We start from the raw sequence: 21320 nt of genomic DNA, 5'->3' as shown, positions 1-21320 counted from the left end.
AGACATCTCAAGTAGCATTTTCTGGGTAGAGGACATCCTAACTAACTCTCTCTGTCCAAACTAAACTCATTAGCAGAATATCACACTGTTTTAGATGGATTTTACAGCCATATTTTAAGACTACAAGATTTTCATAGGCCTCTACAAGAATGTGCCTCTATCTACATTTTTTTTTCTTTTTTTTCTTTTTTTTTCTCAAAAATCCAAAAGCATACCTATACATACAATTCACTGCAGTTTCCAGCTGAAATTATATCTGGTGGCAGTAAAACACCAACAACTTTTTTTTTTATTATAGATTAATAAAGACTTTTTTTGTCCCTACTATATGACCTCAAAACACATTTACTATATTTACATTTTGATGTTTGCATCACATAACCAGCTCCATGTATGTCTTTTCTGATGTAGTAAACTTGCTTGGTAGCTCAACTGGTACAGCACTGAACTTGAGTATGGAAACCGTAAATGCGAGTCATGTTAAAAGAGCTCAAAGACTTGTAGAAGCAAGCAAAAATGGCATAGTTGCCTCAGCAAATGTGTTATCTCACGTTTGCTTTTGTTAACACTATCGGGTATGTTTACGGTAGGGGTGTCGTGATATACTGGTATTGACGGTAATCGTGATATTTAATAAATATTATTATTGTGTTTATTAGGGGTGTCGCAATATACTGGTACTGCCGATAACCGTAATATTTAAAATTAATTGTACACATATGATAATATGACTTGTAAATAACCCAGAGCCAGCATCTGGTTGACATCCCAACGTACAGTAGGTGTCGGTATTGCACCTTAAAGGGGTAGTTCACCCAAAAATTAAAATGATCCCATTATTTACTTGCCCTTAAGCCATCCTAGGTGACTATCTTCTTTCAGATGAACACAATAGGAGTTATATTAAATAATATTCTTGCTCTTCTCATCTTTCTAATGGTAGTGAAGGGGGCATGAGATTTTGAAGCCCAAAAAAGTGCAAAGGAAAACTGTTTGTGCTTGTCTTTTATGGACAAGCAAGCCAACACGCCTCCTTGGTTGAAACAACTAATGGTCAGGGTGCACTGTTTGATGGGCAGAACTTTCTTTGACTAGTCTTGCGGCTCGATTTGCATAATTTATGAAGTGCTAGATCAGAGTACATTTTTCTTTGAAGTACCATTAAAAATAGAACAATGTATTTTACAGTGATGTGACATACATTGTCGAATAAGGCATAAAGAGAGCTTTACAAAGAAACCAAACTTGTCAGGTGGGAAAGGCATACAAGAGAAGTTGCAGTTTACAGTCAAATTTTATCGTTAGAAATGACACTAGCATGACTACAGTCCTAGCTAAACTTATACAGTAGGGATATCTATATGCAATTTCAAATACAACGGCGGGTACACTTAGGCATAGTCATATTTTGCACATACAATCTTCAATACGTGTTTGTGTGTGTTTGTCTCTGTGGGTGTGTGTATGTGTATTCGATTTTAGGGCTGTCTGGTATGTGGGCACATGGCTTGCAGTAATTCGATCCGAGGTGGCCGCGGTCGTTTGAAGTCACGAGGGAGATGTTCAGGAATCTATCGAAATAGCCATAAAACATGTCCTGTGAGCCGTTAGTGTCTGCCAGGCCGGAGCCAATACATGATTTGCATTCACAGTTCAGCAGGCTAAAAGCATTCTGAAAATCCCAAAGTTGGTTGACTAAGACGGATATTGTACAGGCGTTACACCCACCTCCGCCTCCATTATCTTGCAGATTTGGCCACTGTACAGAGAGTAAGTTTCAATTATTTTGCTAGTCCTGAAACAGGAAATGTTACATTAACCTGTTAACTGCTGACACCTTTTTGTGTTTTATTATATTTACATCCCTCTGGGCTTATTTAGTCAAGGCTTATTTAGTTAATTAAAGCTGCCATCGAATGAAAAATTGAATTTACCTTGGCATAGATGAATAACAAGAGTTCAGTACATGGAAATGACATACAGTGAGTCTCAAACACCATTGTTTCCTCCTTCTTATGTAAATCTCATTTGTTTAAAAGTCCTCAGAAAAACAGGCGAATCTCAACATAACACCGACTATAACAGTCGGGATCATTAATATGTATGACCCCAATATTTGCATATGCCAGCCCATGTTCAAGGCATTACACAAGGGCAGCCAGTATTAACGTCTGGATGTGCACAGCTGAATCATCAGACTAGGTAAGCAAGCAAGTACAATAGCGAAAAATGGCAGATGGACCGATAATAACTGACATGATCCATGATATAATGATATTTTTAGTGATATTTTTAAATTGTCTTTCTAAATGTTTCGTTAGCATGTGTACTGTTAGCTAATGTACTGTTAAATGTGGTTAAAGTTACCATCGTTTCTTACTGTGTTCACGGAGACAAGAGAGCCGTCGCTATTTTCATTTTTAAACATAATGCACAAACACAACTTCATTCTTTATAAATCTCTCCAACAGTGTGTAATGTTAACTTTAGCCCATTAGCCATGGAGCATAGCCTCAAACTCATTCAGAATCAAATGTAAACATCCAAATAAATACTATACTCACAGGAATCGATGCATGCATGCAGCATAAATGACGAACACTTTGTAAAGATCCATTTTGAGGGTTATATTAGCTGTGTGAACTTTGTTTATGCTGGTTAAGGCAGTCGAGAGCTCGGGGGTGGGGGAGTGTGAGATTTAAAGGGGCCGCGCCCTGAATCGGTGCATATATAATGATGCCCCAAAATAGGCAGTTAAAAAAATTAACAAAAAAAAAAAAATCTATGGGGTATTTTGAGCTGAAACTTCACAGACACGTTCAGGGGACACCTTAGACTTTTACATCTTGTTAAATATTACATCTTGTTAAAACTGGTTCTAGGGCACCTTTAAAGAGCAGTATTTTTTTCTATTTTCGTGACAACTCTGAGGGGGGTGAATTTGGTTTATAACTCATCCGTTTAAATTATATTAAACCTTAAAGTTCTGCTTAAGGGCATGGTCACTTGAATAACAGGTGGATTGCACTGTTGTCTGTTAGCTGTCACTTCACCTCAGATAATTCCAGCCGCTGAATTTGGCATCTCTGCCGTGTTTGTGCTTTTTTCAGGATTATTTTATACAATTATAAAATAATATGTCTTGCTGCGTTAATGGTCGAGACTCGAAACAGATGTACGTCTGTGTACATGTGCACACATGCAGAAGATAAACAGAACACGCGTTGTTAGATCGTCTTGGCATTGGCTAAGTTTTCGTGAGATTTACTACAATGACAATGGCGGGAGGATATAAAACTCTGACAGCACTGCTGGATATTATAACTAAAACTGCTGGACTATTTTGAAAAATTATACTTTGGACGCAGGCTCATTTGTTTGTGAGAGTCTAATGTAAATGATCATATACAGTTTTACAACATAAACTGCTCAGATTGCATAATTTCTTCAAGAACGATGATGGAGAGCAGATCATTCAGAAGAAATGTGATGCAAACAATGGACAATGTATCAATATTTCATGGATTTAACGCTTTTGTGGACAAAAAGTGCTGTTGTTTGTTTTTCAATGGATGCTCATGGACATTTTACCCAAGTGCGATCTATTGTATTCATCTCGCGATCGCTATTTCATTACAAAGGTATGAAGTCCCTTTATGATTTTGCTTGTTGTCTTTTTTGCACCCGACACAAATTACAATATTACTGTTGCTGGAGCATCTATATTGTAAAAAAGACACCGTAGATAGTAAACTTTTAGAACTTTCTAATGATATAACTTATCTTTATTAATATTATAGATAGACAGACAGACAGACAGATAGATAGATAGATAGATAGATAGATAGATAGATAGATAGATAGATAGATAGAAAGATTGATCGATCCTTTGTCTGCTAACATGATCACGATCAGCAACCAGTCACCTCAGGAAAAGGAAGAGGAATTGATTTCCAGTGCTTGAGCTAGAAACACCCTTGAGGGAAGTCCAGTTTCAGTGACTATAATAAACTCAACTGAGACTCAAGGATGAAGATATATATAGTCTTCTATTATATAATGGAACCTTGTTTTGTTTTTCCTCCGCAGTACGTTGTGTTAATCTTAATAGAAATAAGGCGACTGAACAATTTCTCCAATGGGAGTGTTTAAAAAGTAATTCATACACCTCATTAATTAAATTAGAGAAGCGTTTGTAGGCCACTAAGAAACGATCCCTTAAATGTTTCTGTTTGAAGCAGCAGTTCAATGAGGTCATGCTTTACTCTCTTATTCTTTTGAATGCTGAAAGAAACAACAACAAAAACATTAATTAGGATGGTCAGACCCCCTTAAACCGCCCACAGTATTACTCATCCCTACCATTTTTTGGTTTCACTCCAGGCTCACCTGAAGGAGTCATGTTGCGTCATCATCCCTCAAAACATCACGGGTTAGCATGACTGTATTTGCGTGATTTCAAAGCCTTGATCTGCAGAAAGCGCTAGAACATTGCTCGTGTTCGTCCTGAGGGATACTGTTCTCATGAGAGACCCCATGCTGATGATGCTCACCATGGAGACAGAGCCATTTCTCTACCTCTCACATTTTATTTCAAACGTTCTCATTCCATATTCCCTCTGAGAGGTTTTGGCCAAGTCTAGACAGCATTTTTTGAGCGAGTTAAGCTTTGTTTTTACATCATTCTGTCTCACTGCTGTTCTTTATGACGGAATGCATACATCTCTAACAAAACCCACAGTTCTTTTTGAGGTTAAACATGTTTAGTTTTGACCATTTCTATTTAATTTTAAAATCTACGTAAAATCAAAATGGACTCTATTCAATTTGCGGATGCACATCTTGTCTTCTTGTTATCCAAATAAAAAATGTTAAAAATGTTTTCATACAAATGTAATTTCAATTTCAATTACATTTTTAAAACAATGTAATCATTTCTCATTCAATTTCTTATTCAGTTTTGCTCAGAAAACCTTGAACATTTGAATTCAGGATTTTTTTTCTATATTAAATTATGCTTTGCTTATTTCAAGAGGACTTTTTTTGCAGTTAATTGTTAATGTGTATATATATATATATATATATATATATATATATATATATATATATATATATATATATATGTCATTATATTTTAATGCATTTTAGCTCATTTGTTCAATTAATGAAATGTGTTGATCACTCAATAATAATCTTATGTTTCCATCAGACAAAATCAATCAATTTTGTAAACATTTCCTTCATTATGCATATTCTTGAGACAAGATGTTTTATTGTGATATTAGAAAAAAACTCTTAAAACATTTCTAATTTCAAAACTTTAATAAGTCGAAACATCACTCATAATACATTTACAGTTCATTCTCCTTATTCTGTTCCTTATGCTAAATGTCAACGAATAGTTTGTTCGTTCATTCATATCAGAATAAATGTTCTGTTCTTTATGCTGTAAAGATATCAAAAATTATGGAAGCTTGTTTCTGAAACTAAATAAAAAATTAAAAAAGGTGATTGGACTTTACCTCACAATTCTGTTTTCGCTACAGCGAGTTTATATCTCGCAATTCTGAATTTCTCGCAATTGTGAGTTTATATCTCGCAATTCTGACTTTATTTCTCACAATACTTACTTCTCTCGCAATTGTGAGTTTATATCTCGCAATTCTGACTTTTCCCACTATTGCGAGTTTATGTCGCAATTCTGACTTTTTTTCTAGGAATTGCAAGTTTATATCTCGCAATTCTGACTTTATTTCTTGCAATTGCAAGTTTATATTTTGCAATTCTAACTTTTCTCGCTATTGCGAGTTTATGTTGCAATTCTGACTTTTCTCGCTATTGCGAGTTTATCTCGCAATTCTGACTTTTCTCACTATTGCAAGTTTATATCTCGCAATTCTGACTTTTCTCGCTATTGCGAGTTTGTCGCAATTCTGACTTTTCTCACTATTGCGAGTTTATATCTCACAATTCTGACTTTATTTCTCACAATTTAGAGTTTATATCTCACAATTCTTACTTTATTTCTCGCATTTGCCAGTTTTTGTGAGCTTATATCTCGCAATTCTGACTTTTCTCACTGTAGCAAGTTTATATCTCGCAATTCTGACTTTTCTCACTATTGTGAGTTTATATCTCGCAATTCTGACTTTTCTTGCTATTGCAAGATTATGGGCCCTATTTTAACGATCTAAACGCAAAGTGTAAAGCGCACGGCGCAGGTGCACTCAGGGCGTGTCCAAATCCACTTTTGCTATTTTAACGACGGAAAAACAGTCCGTGCGCCGGGGCGCATTTTTGAAATGGGTTGTCCCTATTCTCTTAATGAGTAATGGGTGTAACGTTCAATAAACCAATCAGAGTGTCATCTCCCATTCCCTTTAAGAGCGAGATGTGCTTGCGCCATGGCGGATTGCTATTTACATGGCAGAATTTGTTGGCGGAAAAGCTGAACGCTTTTCAAGCGAAGAAACCGATCTGCTCGTGCGCGAAGTTAAAGCGGGCTTGCAAATGCAGGCTTTCAAATAGCTCCGCGCGATGAGTCAGTTAATATATGTGTGTGTATTGGCACGATTGTTCAATTAATTAGCCAATTTCGTTCATCATTATAAGTAGTAATAGGCTGAATTGAAAATAGGTAGCCTAATTCTAATGCACGCAATGACTATTCATCATTACATTTTTATATTTATGTAGCCTACACAATAATATTCTTTTACACTGTAAGCCTTTTGTTTTTAATATTTGGCATGTTTGTGTGATGCGCATCCCTGTGTGTAATAAGCAAAGTCAGCGCGCACTGTGGACACGCCCAGAGGTGCAGTTTCTACCAACGCGCCTTGCGTCGCATTGCGCCGGATGTATTATAGGGCCCTATATCTCACAATTCTGACTTTATTTCTCACAATTTCGAGTTTATATCTCACAATTCTTACTTTATTTCTCACTATTGCGAGTTTATATCTCGCAATTCTGACTTTATTTCTCACAATTGCGAGTTTATACACTATATTGCCAAAAGTTTTGGTATGCCTGCCTTTACGTGCACATGAACTTTAATGACATCCCATTCTTAATCTGTATGGTTTACTATGGAGTTGGCCCACCCTTTGCAGCTATAACAGCCTCAACTCTTCTGGGAAGGCTTTCCACAAGGTTTTTGACCATTCTTCTAAAAGCACATTTGTGAGGTCAGGAACTGATGTTTGCGAGAAGGCCTGGCTCGCAGTCTCCGCTCTAATTCATCCCAAAGGTGTTCTATTGGGTTAAGGTCAGGCCAGTCAAGTTACGCCACACCAAACTCACTCATACATGTCTTTATGGACCTTGCTTTGTGAACTGGTGTGCAGTCATGTTGGAACAGGAAGGAGCCATCCCCAAACTGTTCCCACAAAGTTGGGAGCATGAAATTGTCCAAAATGTCTTGGTATGCTGAAGCATTAAGAGTTCCTTTCACTGGAACTAAGGGGCCAAGCCCAACCCCTGAAAAACCACCCCACACCATAATCCCCCCTCCACCTAACTTTACACTTGGCAAAATGCAGTCAGGCAAGTACCGTTCTCCTGGAAACCACCAAACCCAGACTCGCCCATCGGATTGCCAGACAGAGAAGCGTGATTCGTCACTCCAGAGAACACGTCTCCACTGCTCTAGAGTCCAGTGGCGGCATGCTTTACACCATTGCATCCGACGCTTTGCATTGCACTTGGTGATGTAAGGCTTGGATGCAGATGCTCGGCCATGGAAACCCATTCCATGAAGCTCTCTACTCACTGTACTTGAGCTAATCTGAAGGCCACACTAAGTTTGGAGGTCGGTAGCTATTGACTCTGCGCACTGTGTGCCTCAGCATGCGCTGACCCCGCTCTGTGATTTTACATGGCCTACCACTTCATGGCCGAGTTGCTGTTGTTCCCAATTGCTTTCACTTTGTTATGATACTACTAACAGTTGACTGTGGAAATTTAGTAGTCAGGAAATTTCAAGAATGGACATTGCACAGGTGGCAACCTATCACGGTACCACGCTTGAATTCACTGAGCTCCTGAGAGTGACCCATTCTTTCACAAATGTTTGTAGAAGTCTGCATGCCTAGGTGCTTGATTTTATACACCTGTGGCCATGGAAGTGATTGGAACACCTGAATTCAATGATTTGGAGGGGTGTCCAAATACTTTTGGCAGTATAGAGGGTATGCACGTGACGTCACCGTTGACTGTTATGACTGTGGTTACGCCCACTGAGTGGCAAAAGACTGAGCAGCACCATTGGTTTTAAGCGTGAATGAATGCCATGAAAAACACACAAAGCACATCCAAAACGGGAAAGAGCTTTGAGATTGACTGTACAAATAGCTTTGACACAAAACTTTTTTTCTCGGAACTATGGAACTTTGGCTTCTCTTGTTTTAAGGACATTTAGATTTTTTGCTGAAAAACAAGATACTGATGAAAATGAAGAATTTTTCAGTGTCCAGTCTTTGTTTTTCTTTTACCTGAATAAATGGTTCTTTAAGGACTGTGAAATGATGTTTTAATTGCTAGTGCTAACTCATCCCTGTAATTACTGAAATTATTAATAATATCACAGATTATATATTTCACTAACTACATAGAGGTTTAAAATCTTGAAAAATACAGCAAAATGCATCACGTTATATAAATGGCAACAGTCGAGGAAAGCTGGCCAAATGATTCTTCACACAACACACCTACAGAGCTATCTCTCTCTCTCTCTCTCTCTCTCTCTCTCTCTCTCCACCCACTCCTCACAGTTTTGACAGGCTGCTAATGGTGCCTCTGCCTCCCTCTCAAAAGCTGTCTGACCCTGGAGTGGGCCACAAGCTTGGTCCAAAATTATATCATGCCTGGTCAAGTCTGAAAAGAGAAACGTACTGTACGCAACGTTTTTTTTTTTAGTTGGAAGAACTTTCCAGATAGAAGTTTTGTAAAAAAGCATTCACAAAGCAATTCATTCTGTAACAGAACAGAATTTGACATTGACTTTAAAGAGGTACAATGTCTGTCCCTGAATAGTTTCACACTTTTTCTGTCCCTTGAAGGCTCTCTTTTTCAATCTGTCTGCCACCTGTTTCTCCAGTCACACATGCACATCATGACAGACATATTCATGGACGCTCACACACTCCAGTCACACTGTAAGCATCTGCAGTGCCGACTAGAATCCTCTCTGTGGGGGGAGTTTATTAAAACAACAAATAATAATTATAAAGTTGTTGTTTAAAAGGAAAATAATAAAATATAATGAGATATTAAATATAAAACAAAATATTTTATAATAAAAATAATAAAATGAAATGTTGTTGTTATATTGTTAATACATCTTATTAATTAAATCAGTAGAAAAGTATTATAATAATAATAATAATTTTTAAATGTATGTTTAACAACTTATGTATTTAATAATTTATTTAAATATTTCAACTTTTATTTAATGATTTAATATTAAGTAATTTGGCCCTCCATATTGTTGTTGTTGTTGTTAAAAACAACAAATAATAATTATAAAATTATTGTTGTCCTTTAGAAGGAAAATGGTAATACAATATAATGAAATATTAAAAATAGAATAAAAAATAATTAAATATATGTAATAAAATATTTTGTAATACAAATAAAATAAAGCACATTATTGTTATTTTCATCATTATTATTAAATATATTAAAATTGTAAAATATAATAAAATATTAAAAATAAAATAATATTTAAAATAAAATATTGTTATAATAAAAAATATCATTATCATTATTATCATTACTACTATTATATTGTTAAAACAATTCATACCACCATTATTTATTTATTTATTTATTTAACAACAATAATGATGATGATGTCGATGTGTTGTTGTGGTTGTTGTTAAAACAACAAATAATAATTATAAAATTGTTGTTGTTTAAAAGGAAAATAATAATAAAATATAATGAAATATTTAAAATGTTGTTTTAAAACAAATAATAATTATAAAATGATCATCATCATTATTATATGTTGTTATCATTTTTTTTTAAATTATTAAAAAAAAAAAAAAAACTATATTTGTAATTGCGGATGTTTTTTTTTGTCTTGCGCATCAGCAAGTCTTTACTATTACTTAGCTGATTTTTTTTCATAAAAAACAACCTCAAGTTCTGCTTAATATAAATAACAGTACGTTTATTTTTATTAATTCAAATAAATGCAATTAAATTATGCGACTCCAATTTTAATAAAAGGTTTCATGTCCAGGTATGTTGGTTTCTCTGATCTGTCGATGCTTTCGGTGTTATCGGGAATACACTAGACTTGATATGCGTTTAGACAAAAGGTTTCATGCAAACTAATCTTTTGGGTCAACATCGAAACCTTTAGTTTTGCAGCAACACATGTTTACCATCAAAACACTACCAATTCTTTGTTTCACAATAGGTGCTGCCAGTCAGTATTAGCCATTATTATTTGGCATTATGTTCTTTTCGTGATTGATTAAAATGCATGACAGCTGCTTGTCTCTATTCAAACTCAGATTAATTATTCAGCTTTGAAGGTGCCTTTAATATTTGATCTTGTTAAGCAGTATTCAGTATTCCACCGATCCCCAGAAGTTCATTTCATGTTCAGAAGCCCTTGTCTTTTTTTTTTTTTTTAACCCAAATGCACTCTCTGAACATGTTTCTTTACGTTATAAAGATCATACGGCAACCTGAAAGCCTGTCAGCCTTTACACACTCAAGACACTAAATGTGTTATTACCGTGTGCGGCATGAGCGAGCGATCGCTACACAATAGGATTTGAACAATTGCAGCAGAGTCATTTGAATGGGACAAAGCTGGGAAATAATAGCGCTGCTGATGTTGGAAGATTTTAATGAATACTTGTCACTGCTGCCAGAGGACAATACCGTCTCCATCGGGAAAGTGGGTTGGCGCCTTCCAGCGACATGATTGGTTGTTCTCGGCAGAGCCGTTCCCTCAGGCGGACGCACAGGGAACTGATGAGTCAATGTGAACATGTGAAGCATGTGCTGGAATGTGCAATCGTGTTCATTTATGTGCACATACACACATAATGGACATGTGAGATCAGAAATTCACATCTGTGTCAAATATGTTCTCTTGCATGATTGCACATGATTCCATAAAACATCTCATTACTTAGTTATTTTTGATTCCTTATCCCCATACTGATTTGAAATCCAACAATCCAATAATTCCTAGATTTATTTTTGTAATATTGACGACTTGCACAGGCACATGAATTCACCAGTGCAGCAGGCAAGCTTGGAATATGGAAAAGCTTACATTCAGCGGATGGAAATATTGCAATTACATTGATTTTGTCAGGAGAAAAGATGATCTGAACACCGTTTTGTAAGTTTTGGCATTACTTTAGTCTGGCATTACATGGCTTGCCCACCCACATCCCTCTGATCCTGAAATAAATTATATTACTATAATTAAAAATCTATTTCTAAAACAAAACATGTTCTTACGAACTTATGTGATATAATGAATTATAATTGTATATGGGTAACAGATAAATTATAGCTAATAGCTTCAAGCTACACATGACAATTAATGAGATTAATACATTTTACTTATTGATTAACAATACATACTGATTAACACTTTTACTTAAAAGTTACTATCAATCACCATTGAGTGTTTGTAATAAATTCTGACTGTGATCCAATGTGGATTTTGTTCAAATCATAAGGCAGAAATATGTCGTTAGTAACATTTTAGAAGAATTTTATGGGGAAGATATTAGTGTTGTCAAAAGTACCGACTTTGATACCAAGTCGGTACTGAAACTTTGATCGCTGTTGAGCGGATTTGTAAACACCTCTGATTGGCTATTGTGTTCAGGCACTCAACATTATGTCTGTGATTGGCTACAGTGATCAACGCAAGGGAGCGTTTGAAAGCACACGGAAGTGTTTGAATGTGAAAGTAGGAGCGTTTGAAAGCAGGCGTCTATCAGTGGACCGGTCTGCTGATAGACGCCTGCTTTCAAACGCTCCAGTGTGTATCTGTGTAAACGCTCGGTGAAGAGCTTCATTGATGTCTATTTACAACATGTTTTTGAAGCGTGATCATTGAAGCCAATCACAGACATCTGATGAGCGTGTGAACACAATGGCCAATCAGAGGTGTTTACGAATCCACTCAACAGTGCTCAAAACTTCACATTTTTTTAAAATTTCAGTACCATCTCAGTAACAACACTTTGACAACTCTAGAACAGTGGTTCCCAACCTTTTGTCCATGAAAAAAAAAAAAAAAAAAACATGCAAATTCACTCTCTACCAGAATGTGGTGCTTTTGGAACAGCATTTAAATATCTAAAAAAATCTTAAATCAATATACTTTTACTAGATTAGTAAAATGACATAAGATATTTTTTTCTTGTTTTCTGGGGGGAAAACATCAAAATGATGTGTGTTTTTGCTTAAAACAAGCTAAATTATCTGCCAATGGGGTAAGAAAATAATCTTTTCTGTTTGGGACAGTAACAAAAAACAAGATTTCAAACAGAAACAAGATTATTTTTCTTACCCCATTGGCAAATAATTTTGCATATAAACTCTTACTTTTGTAGCTTTACTAAGGATTAATCTATATTTAATTTATAATTTATGAAGTGAAGACTGTGAAGTGTTTGATAACTTTATACAGTTTCTGTATATTTCCTACCTGTTAGATCAAATATTTCAAATATACTGTTTTTTATGTTGTTTATACATTAATTTGTGAAACTATTACAATATAAAAATACATTAAAAAAAATAAATAAAAAAAATAAAAATACAATAATATAATATGTAATCTTTGATTGTAAAACTTATTTATTTATTTATTTATTTATTTATTTATTTATTTATTTATTATTTATTTATTTAATTGTTGTATACTTCATCTGGCTAGACATCCAAAACAAACTGAGAATGTGTTCCTGAATTCATTTTTTGCTGTTTTTTACATCAGTAATTCCAATGCCTAAACTTCACATTGGTCCTTTTAGCTGCATGAAAAACAAAACAGCTATTCAAATTTTGAATAAATTATACATGGAAAGCGAGCAACGCATCAACACCCATTTTATTAGGGTCACTGAAGTTGTCACTGCAATTTTACGTGGTTTTCCACTACTGTTTCAGCTCGGTAGTTCAGCATGGACTCACTGACAGAACTTGAGTCTGTAGACTATAGTCTAATTTAACTGCATGCTTGTGCTTGACAGACATATCAGTGATCATTTACAACCTGCAATCTCTGCACTAAAACACATTGTGCATGACGAAAATACATGTTCCCTCACAAAGCCTGTATCGTGACCAAGAAACTGAAGACTTAATAACTGTGCCAACAGCAGAAGTAGCATTGAGATATTTTGATCTGAGTTTTCATCTTGATGCTGTGTATTTGATATGCATGAGGACTGGTTCCTGTGGATCGGATGTGGCAAGTGGAGAATTCTCAGCAAGGAGAACTGGCTTGAAATCATGAATTAATATCTAATTAAGATCTCAAAAATAACATTTCAGAGTTTGCTGGCACTCAGACAGTCATTAGGGCTTCACGTTATTTTCCAATGATGCCATTGCCAGCATTTCAGTATTTCACTGCATGGAGAATGGATGAACATTTCAACATCAAATAAACACAAAATGTTTATTTGATATGTAGAATGCTTAACGAATTAGTTCACCCAAAAATGAAAATTCTGCAATTATTTACTCACCCTTGTGTTGTTCAAAATCCAATATGTCTTGCGTGCTCACATGGAACATAAGAGGAGTTAGTTTGCAGAATGTTCATGCTCCTTGTTTCCTTAAAATGAAGAAATGAATTATAGATTTATTCATTTAGAAATAAAAATGTAAACTAATTAATTCATTATACAAACAGAGATACGTTGCAGTATGTTCATGCTCTTTTCCATAAAATCAAGGAATTATCAATTTGTTCATTAAAAAAGAAATAAACCACTTTGAATTTAGATTATTTAATAAAAAATAAAAAAATATGTATTTATAAATGAATGAATTATTAAAGCAGTTATAAATACAATTAAAGTGTCCCTAATAAAAAAAAAAAAAAATATATATATATATATATATATATATATATATATATATAAAAATTCAAGAATAAAAATGTAAATAAACTCATCTATCTGATCTGATGCAATTCTGATTCTGATCCAATTAAAAAATATATACATATATAATGATCAATTTATTAATTCAAAAGTAAATGCAAATAAATGACTTTATTTGATTTTAATTGATTTAATTAAAATAAATATTAGATATTAATATATTAGAATTAATATCTAATTAAGATCTCAAAAATAACATTTCAGAGTTTGCTGGCACTCAGACAGTCATTAGGGCTTCACGTTATTTTCCAGTGGATTGGATGGATGGATGGATGGATGGATGAATAGATAGATGGATGAATGGATGGATGGATGGATGGATGGATGGATGGATGGATGGATGGATGGATGGATAATGGATAGATGGATGAATGGATGGATGGATGGATGGATGGATGGATGGATGGATGGATGGATAGAATTGGTTAACCACCTATAATCATAATGTTTTGCCACTTACAGAAGCACTAATTGGCTTCTCATAATGCTGTTCATCTGAGAGTCGGTTTTGTCTCTCAGAAATGACAAAAAGATGGTATCTGTCCTTCAGTAAAAATATCCAGTGGTGTGGCGGTATGCAAGTACAGTATTCGTAACCGTCTCTCTGGTGCCACAGACTCCATTATGCTCTATCAGAGCAGGCAGGAAGCGTGCAGCTCTGTTTCCTATGATCTGATTACAGCACAGTCAATTCACTTGATCCACTGGAAACTCACTTTATTAACTTTCTCAGTGTATTCCCACATCTTCCCTGTACGGGGTCCGGAATAATTCAGAAAGGTCCGCTTCTTAAATTGATATTAGATACAGATGTATTGCAATAAGGAGCCACAAGTGCTCCTTTATATTAAAATATTTCATTTGTTTGTGAAAAAAATATTTTATAGTCTTGTCAACTGTTAAGTTGTTAATAATTCACTGTATTAATTCAGAAATAACTAGTAATGCGATTAAATAGACATATTTCAAATGTTTTATGACTAGATTTAAATACAGTTAAAACTTGTGAACTTTCTAATAAAGCAATTTAAATGTTGCATTTAAAAATATTTATTTCTTGTTATATTTATCTACATTTATAAACATGAATTAAATAAGCAGTATTGAAAATGCCTATTTATTTGTCAGTTTGTAAAGTGATTTAATTACTTTTTTTTTTATAATAGCATATTCTATAAATAACACTCCAATAAATAATTAAATAAACAGTTTTGAATAATTTACACATTTGTCAAATTAAAGGATATTTATTATTGTGTTGTTATATTTAACTAGCCTTTTAAAAAATAATTAAATAACGTCTCGGTTACAAAGGTAACCCTCGTTCCCTGAAGGAGGGAACGGAGACGTACGTCGGATGACCGACGAATAGGAATCTCGCTAGAGAGGCCAATCTACTTCGAGTGTAACTAAACGAGCCAATGCACATTGGCATGCAATCATATGCATCAGCTGCTCGCCTCGCAGCGCGGGTATATAATGAGCAGCAGGTGCGTTGCATCTTCAGGTTTTCGCTGAGGAGCCGAACCCAGCAGGTGGCAGCATCAGCAGGACAGCGCCTGTGGCGACGGGACGTACGTCTCCGTTCCCTCCTTCAGGGAACGAGGGTTACCTTTGTAACCGAGACGTTCCCATTCAGTCGGTCACTTCGACGTACGTCGGATGACCGACGAATAGGAATCCCTACCAAAGCGCCACAGGAGGTGCCCTCTTCCAGTGCTCTGTTGTGAGCCACCTGAACCCCCTTGCCTAATGACGGTGGGACCGGGCTCACACAGAGAGGGTCGATCACTGTTGTTCCCAAAACCCACTCAGTGAGACTATAGATACCACTGGGAGCGTAACCTTACGTCAGATAAGGAACGCTGCGGAAGCCATATCCTTCCCCGAAGGAGTTATATGGATAAGTACATATGGACTAACCTTGTAGGTTGTACAACATATGGAAGAACTGGGGTGACTCCAACTTGGTGGGTTCTCCCAGAGGGAAAGACACGGGCTTCGATTAGGAGCAACCGTGGAAAGCCGCATATGGGATCCCCGTAGGGTCACACATATGGAACCCAGCCTAAATCCGGTTCTCAAGGATTCAACGGAGTAAGGCCTGGCGACCGACGCTCCGCCACGTCGGCTGCCGAAGGGATGTCGGAGGACTCGACAGGGTCTGCCTTGTAGGGACTCTCTGGAGAAAAGAAGCGCATGTCGCGCAGCAAGCGGACACTAAGCCGGGGCCTCTCCGTGCCTCTGACCTGAGGCGAGAACACGGGAGGAGACCGGCTCCACACGAAGGCTATAGTACCTAGCGAACGTGTTAGGTGTCGCCCAGCCCGCAGCTCTACAAATGTCTGTCAGCGAGGCGCCACGAGCCAGCGCCCAGGAGGATGCTACACCTCTCGTGGAGTGAGCATGCAACCTGAGCGGGCAGGGCACGCCCTGAGCTTGATAAGCCAGGGCGATGGCATCCACTATCCAGTGGGCCATCCTCTGCTTGGAGACAGCCTTTCCCTTCTGCTGGCCTCCGTAACAGACAAAGAGCTGGTCTGAGGTCCTGAAGCTTCGAGTTCTGTCTATGTACCGTCGCAAAGCGCGGACTGGACAGAGCAAAGCCAGGGCTGGGTCTGCCTCCTCCGAGGGCAGCGCTTGCAGGCTCACCACCTGGTCCCTGAAGGGAGTGGTGGGAACCTTGGGCACGTAGCCAGGCCGGGGTCTCAGTACCACGTGGCTGTCGCCCGGCCCGAACTCCAGGCACGATTCGTCGACCGAAAATGACTGCAGGTCCCCTACCCTCTTGATGGAGGCCAATGCAACCAGCAGCAAAGTCTTCATAGACAGAATCTTTAAGTCTGCTGATTGCAAAGGCTCAAAGGGAGCAATCTGGAGTGCTCTTAGCACCAGAGCGAGGTCCCAAGAGGGTATGGAGGGAGGTCGAGGAGGATTTAACCGTCTCGCCCCCCTAAGGAACCTGATGACCAGGTCGTGCTGACCAACAGATTTGCCATCTATGTGGTCGTGGTAAGCGGAGATAGCAGCAGTCTGGACTTTGAGGGTGGAGGGGGACAGCCTACGCTCCAACCCTTGCTGCAAGAAGGAAAGCACGACTCCGATCGAGCATCTTCGGGGGTCTTCTCGGCGAGAAGAGCACCACTCGACGAACAGGTTCCACTTCGAGGCGTAAGCACGTCTTGTAGACGGTGCACGTGCCGAAGTGATGGTGTTAAGTACCTCAGGGGGTAAGTCACCTAGAACCTCCGCGTCCCGTCCAGGGGCCAGACATGGAGTTTCCAGAGGTCTGGACGCGGGTGCCAGAGAGTGCCCCGTCTCTGAGAAAGAAGGTCCTTCCTCAGAGGGATGGGCCAGGGAGGGGCTGTCGCGAGGAGAGAGAGTTCTGGGAACCAGGTCCGGTTGGGCCAGTAGGGCGCAACTAGCAAGACCTGCTCCTCGTCCTCCCTGACTTTGCACAGTGTCTGTGCAAGTAGGCTCACTGGGGGAAACGCATATTTGCGCAGGCCCCGGGGCCAGCTGTGTGCCAGTGCGTCTGTCCCGAGTGTTCCCTCGGTCAGAGAGTAAAACAACTGGCAGTGGGAGGTCTCTAGAGAGGCATACAGGTCTACCTGAGCCTCTCCGAACTCCTTCCAGATCAGCTGAACCACCTGGGGGTGGAGTCGCCACTCTCCTGGCAGCGCAGCTCGTGACAGCTCGTCGGCCACACGGTTGAGCACACCGGGAACATGAATGGCGCGAAGCGACCTCAGATGCTTCTGACTCCAGAGGAGGAGATGGCGGGCGAGTTGCGACATGCGACGGGAGCGTAGACCACCTTGATGGTTGATGTACGCAACGGTCGCAGTGTTGTCCGTACGGACCAGTACATGCTTGCCCCGTAGCAGGCCTTTGAGGCGGCCCAGAGCAAGACGTACTGCCAGCAACTCGAGGCAGTTGATGTGCCCATGCAGATGGGGTCCCGTCCAAACCCCTGACACTGCATGCCCGTTGTACGTGGCACCCCAGCCGGTGGCCGAAGCATCTGTGAATACCACAGCATGCCGGGACACTTGTTCTAGGGGCACTCCTGCCCGAAGAAACAAAGGGTCCGACCACGGGCTGAAGGCTTGGCGGCACTCCTGAGTGATTGGCACCCGGAACGTGCCGTGTAGCCACGCCCATCTCGGGACTCGGCCGTGAAGCCAGTGCTGAAGCGGTCTCATATGAAGCAGACCGAGCGGTGTTACAGCCGCTGCGGCCGCCATATGCCCCAGGAGCCTCTGAAAAAATTTCAGTGGGACCGCTGTCCTGCCGTTGAAAGTATTCAGGCAGTTCAACACCGACCGAGCACGTTCCTCTGTGAGGCGTGCTATCTGTTCGACCGAATCCAACTCCATACCGAGAAAAGAGATCCTCTGCACTGGGGCGAGTTTGCTCTTTTCCCAGTTGACCTGAAGCCCCAACTGGCTGAGGTGACTGAGCACCAAGTCCCTGTGTTCGCACAACTGATCCCGAGACTGTGCTAGGATAAGCCAGTCGTCTAGATAGTTGAGGATGCGAACACCCTGTTCTCTCATGGGAACAAGGGCTCCCTCCACGACTTTCGTGAAGACGCGGGGAGACAGGGCGAGCCCGAAGGGTAGGACCCTGTACTGGTATGCTCGACCTTCGAACGCGAACCTCAGGAATGGCCTGTGTCGCGGAAGAATCGAAACATGAAAGTACGCGTCCTTCAGGTCGATCGCTGCAAACCAATCTCGGGGACGGATGCATTCGAAAATGCGTTTCTGCGTGAGCATTTTGAACGGTAGCTTGTGGAGGCTCCGATTCAAAAGACGCAGGTCCAAGATCGGTCGTAACCCGCCGCTTTTCTTGGGTACAATGAAATAGGGACTGTAGAACCCTGACCTCATATCGGCTGGAGGGACCGGCTCGATCGCGTCCTTCGCCAGTAGGACTGCGATCTCCGCACGCAGGACAGGGGCATCGGCAGCTTTCACTGTAGTGAAGAGGATGCCCCTGAACTTGGGGGGGCGCCGGGCGAACTGAATCGCATAGCCGAGCCTGATGGTCCGAAGGAGCCAGCGAGACGGACTGGGGAGCGCTAGCCAGGCTCCCAGAGACCGAGCAAGCGGCACCAAGGGGACCACCGGCGTACCCGCCGCGGGGCAGCGAGGTGGAACGCAGGGACGCGGCCCGGGGGGCTCTCTGTATGAGGCGGCCCGAAGCGGGGTCACAGTGTGCTGTGCAACACTTACCTGCTTCCACAGGTGGACAGAGGGAGCAGTCGAGGTTTTGTCTGCCTGCTGCTCGCTGCTGTCCGCTGGCGACAGAAGAGGTGGATGAGAGTGGTGAGGTTCTTGCCCTCCCACTGCCCTCCGAGCCCTCTTCGGACCCGGAGATAGAGGAAACTGTTCTTTTATTGAAAATTTGGGTACCGCTGGTCGTTGGGCCAGCGGCGGAACAAAAAGGGGAAACAAAAGATTCTCCACCCGGCCCTCCTCCGGGGGAAGGAGCGGTGCGGTCACCACCTCCTGAAGAGCAGTCCCATCCATCTCCGGGTCGCCCGTCCTAGGGCCGCTTGGACTTGGCCTTGCCACCCTTCTTTTTAGGGGGTGGCGGGACGGGCTGGGCACCCCGCCCGCGACCGGCTCCACGACGCCGCTTGGATGGAGGCTGCTGCTGCGGCGTGGGAGCGGGGGCGGCCGCAGGGGGGCGCCCTCGGCGACGGGCAGACTGAGGTGCCGCCGGCGGTGGGGGTGCAGCAGCTGACCGCCTCGGCAGGATGTGACTAATGGCCTCAGACTGCTTTTGTACAGCCGAGAACTGTTGGGCAAAGTTCTCGACCGCGTCGCCGAAGAGGCCGGTCTGGGACACGGGGGAATTAAGAAACCTGACCTTGTCGGTATCCCTCATGTCCGCGAGACACAGCCAGAGATGGCGTTCCTGGACCACCATGGTGGACATCGCACGACCCACTGACCGCGCCGTAACCTTCGTCGCACGAAGCGCGAGGTCCGTCGCGGTACGAAGTTCTTGTAGAACTTGCGGATCATGACCACCCTCGTGTAGGTCCTTCAGTGCCTTGGCCTGATGGACCTGCAACAACGCCATAGCGTGTAAGGCAGAAGCGGCTTCCCCACAGGCCTGATAAGCCTTGCCGGTAAGATCCGACGAGTGCTTACAGGCCCGGGAAGGGAGAGACGGCTCCCCCCGCCAGGTGGAGTTAGGGCACAGTTGCATAGCAACGGCCCGCTCCACAGGGGGTATGCGCGCATAACCCTTCGCCGCTCCGCCATCAAGGGTGGTGAGGGAGGAGGACCCACCGACACGGTTTCGGGCAGTAAAAGGTGCCGTCCACGTGCCAGTGAGTTCTTCATGCACCTCCGGGAAGAAAGGCACTGGGGTGGGGGACTGAGAACCAGCCCTTGCCACCCCGAGAAACCAATCGTCCAACCGCGAGGGCTCGGGACACGGTGGAGGATTCCACACGAGCCCGACCCTGTTGGCGGCCCGGGAAAGCATAGCCATCATTTCCGGGTCTGAATCGGGCACAGATGTCACTCCCGAAGGAGGCAGCTGCGCCGAATCGTCATCCCCGAAAGTATCAGGCTCACCCTCCGATGCAGCGATCGACATCTGGTCGTCATGGGGAGCTCCGAAGGATACGGATGGTACACACCTCTGGGGTGGTCCACCGCGTTCCCCCGGCAGCTCTACTGGCTGCGGAGTGCACGAGGGATGAGGGTTCCTAGGGGGTTGGTTCCCCGAAGGAAGCGCGCTCACCATGATCCTCAAGTCACCAGTCCCAGCGCCCGAAGCAACCCTCTGAGGAGGATTGGAACGAGGCGCCGGGACCGGGACTCCACCCCTTTGCAGGAAGTGGAGTCTCGACCGCAACTCCGCGACGGTCATCATCCCACAATGGGTGCATGACTCGTCCACAAACGCCGCCTCAGCGTGCCTTAAGCCCAAGCACGTGATACAGCGCTGGTGACCATCCCGAGGCGCCAGGTAACGACCGCATCCAGAAACACACAAGTAGAACGACATCTTTAAAAAGACGCGAACTACTCGTGTAAGCTCTTTCAGGAACTGCTCTTTCAAGTGCCGAAGCACGCAGGGGAAAGCCGCTGCAGCACAGACAGGGAAATGTGCAGCCTGTCGTGTGCA

At 41.4% G+C, this 21320-nt stretch overlaps 1 protein-coding gene across 1 annotated transcript in view; it reads left to right on the top strand.

The window, feature by feature from the left end:
• dock3 (dedicator of cytokinesis 3) overlaps positions 1–21320 on the top strand; it is a 261906-nt gene that overhangs the window by 164674 nt on the left and 75912 nt on the right.

This window comes from Megalobrama amblycephala, linkage group LG2 (genome assembly GCF_018812025.1).
Source record: "Megalobrama amblycephala isolate DHTTF-2021 linkage group LG2, ASM1881202v1, whole genome shotgun sequence".
NCBI classification, from domain to species: domain Eukaryota; kingdom Metazoa; phylum Chordata; class Actinopteri; order Cypriniformes; family Xenocyprididae; genus Megalobrama; species Megalobrama amblycephala.
The sequence above is the reverse complement of the archived record's forward strand: the minus strand, read 5'-3'. Positions and strand labels throughout refer to the sequence as shown.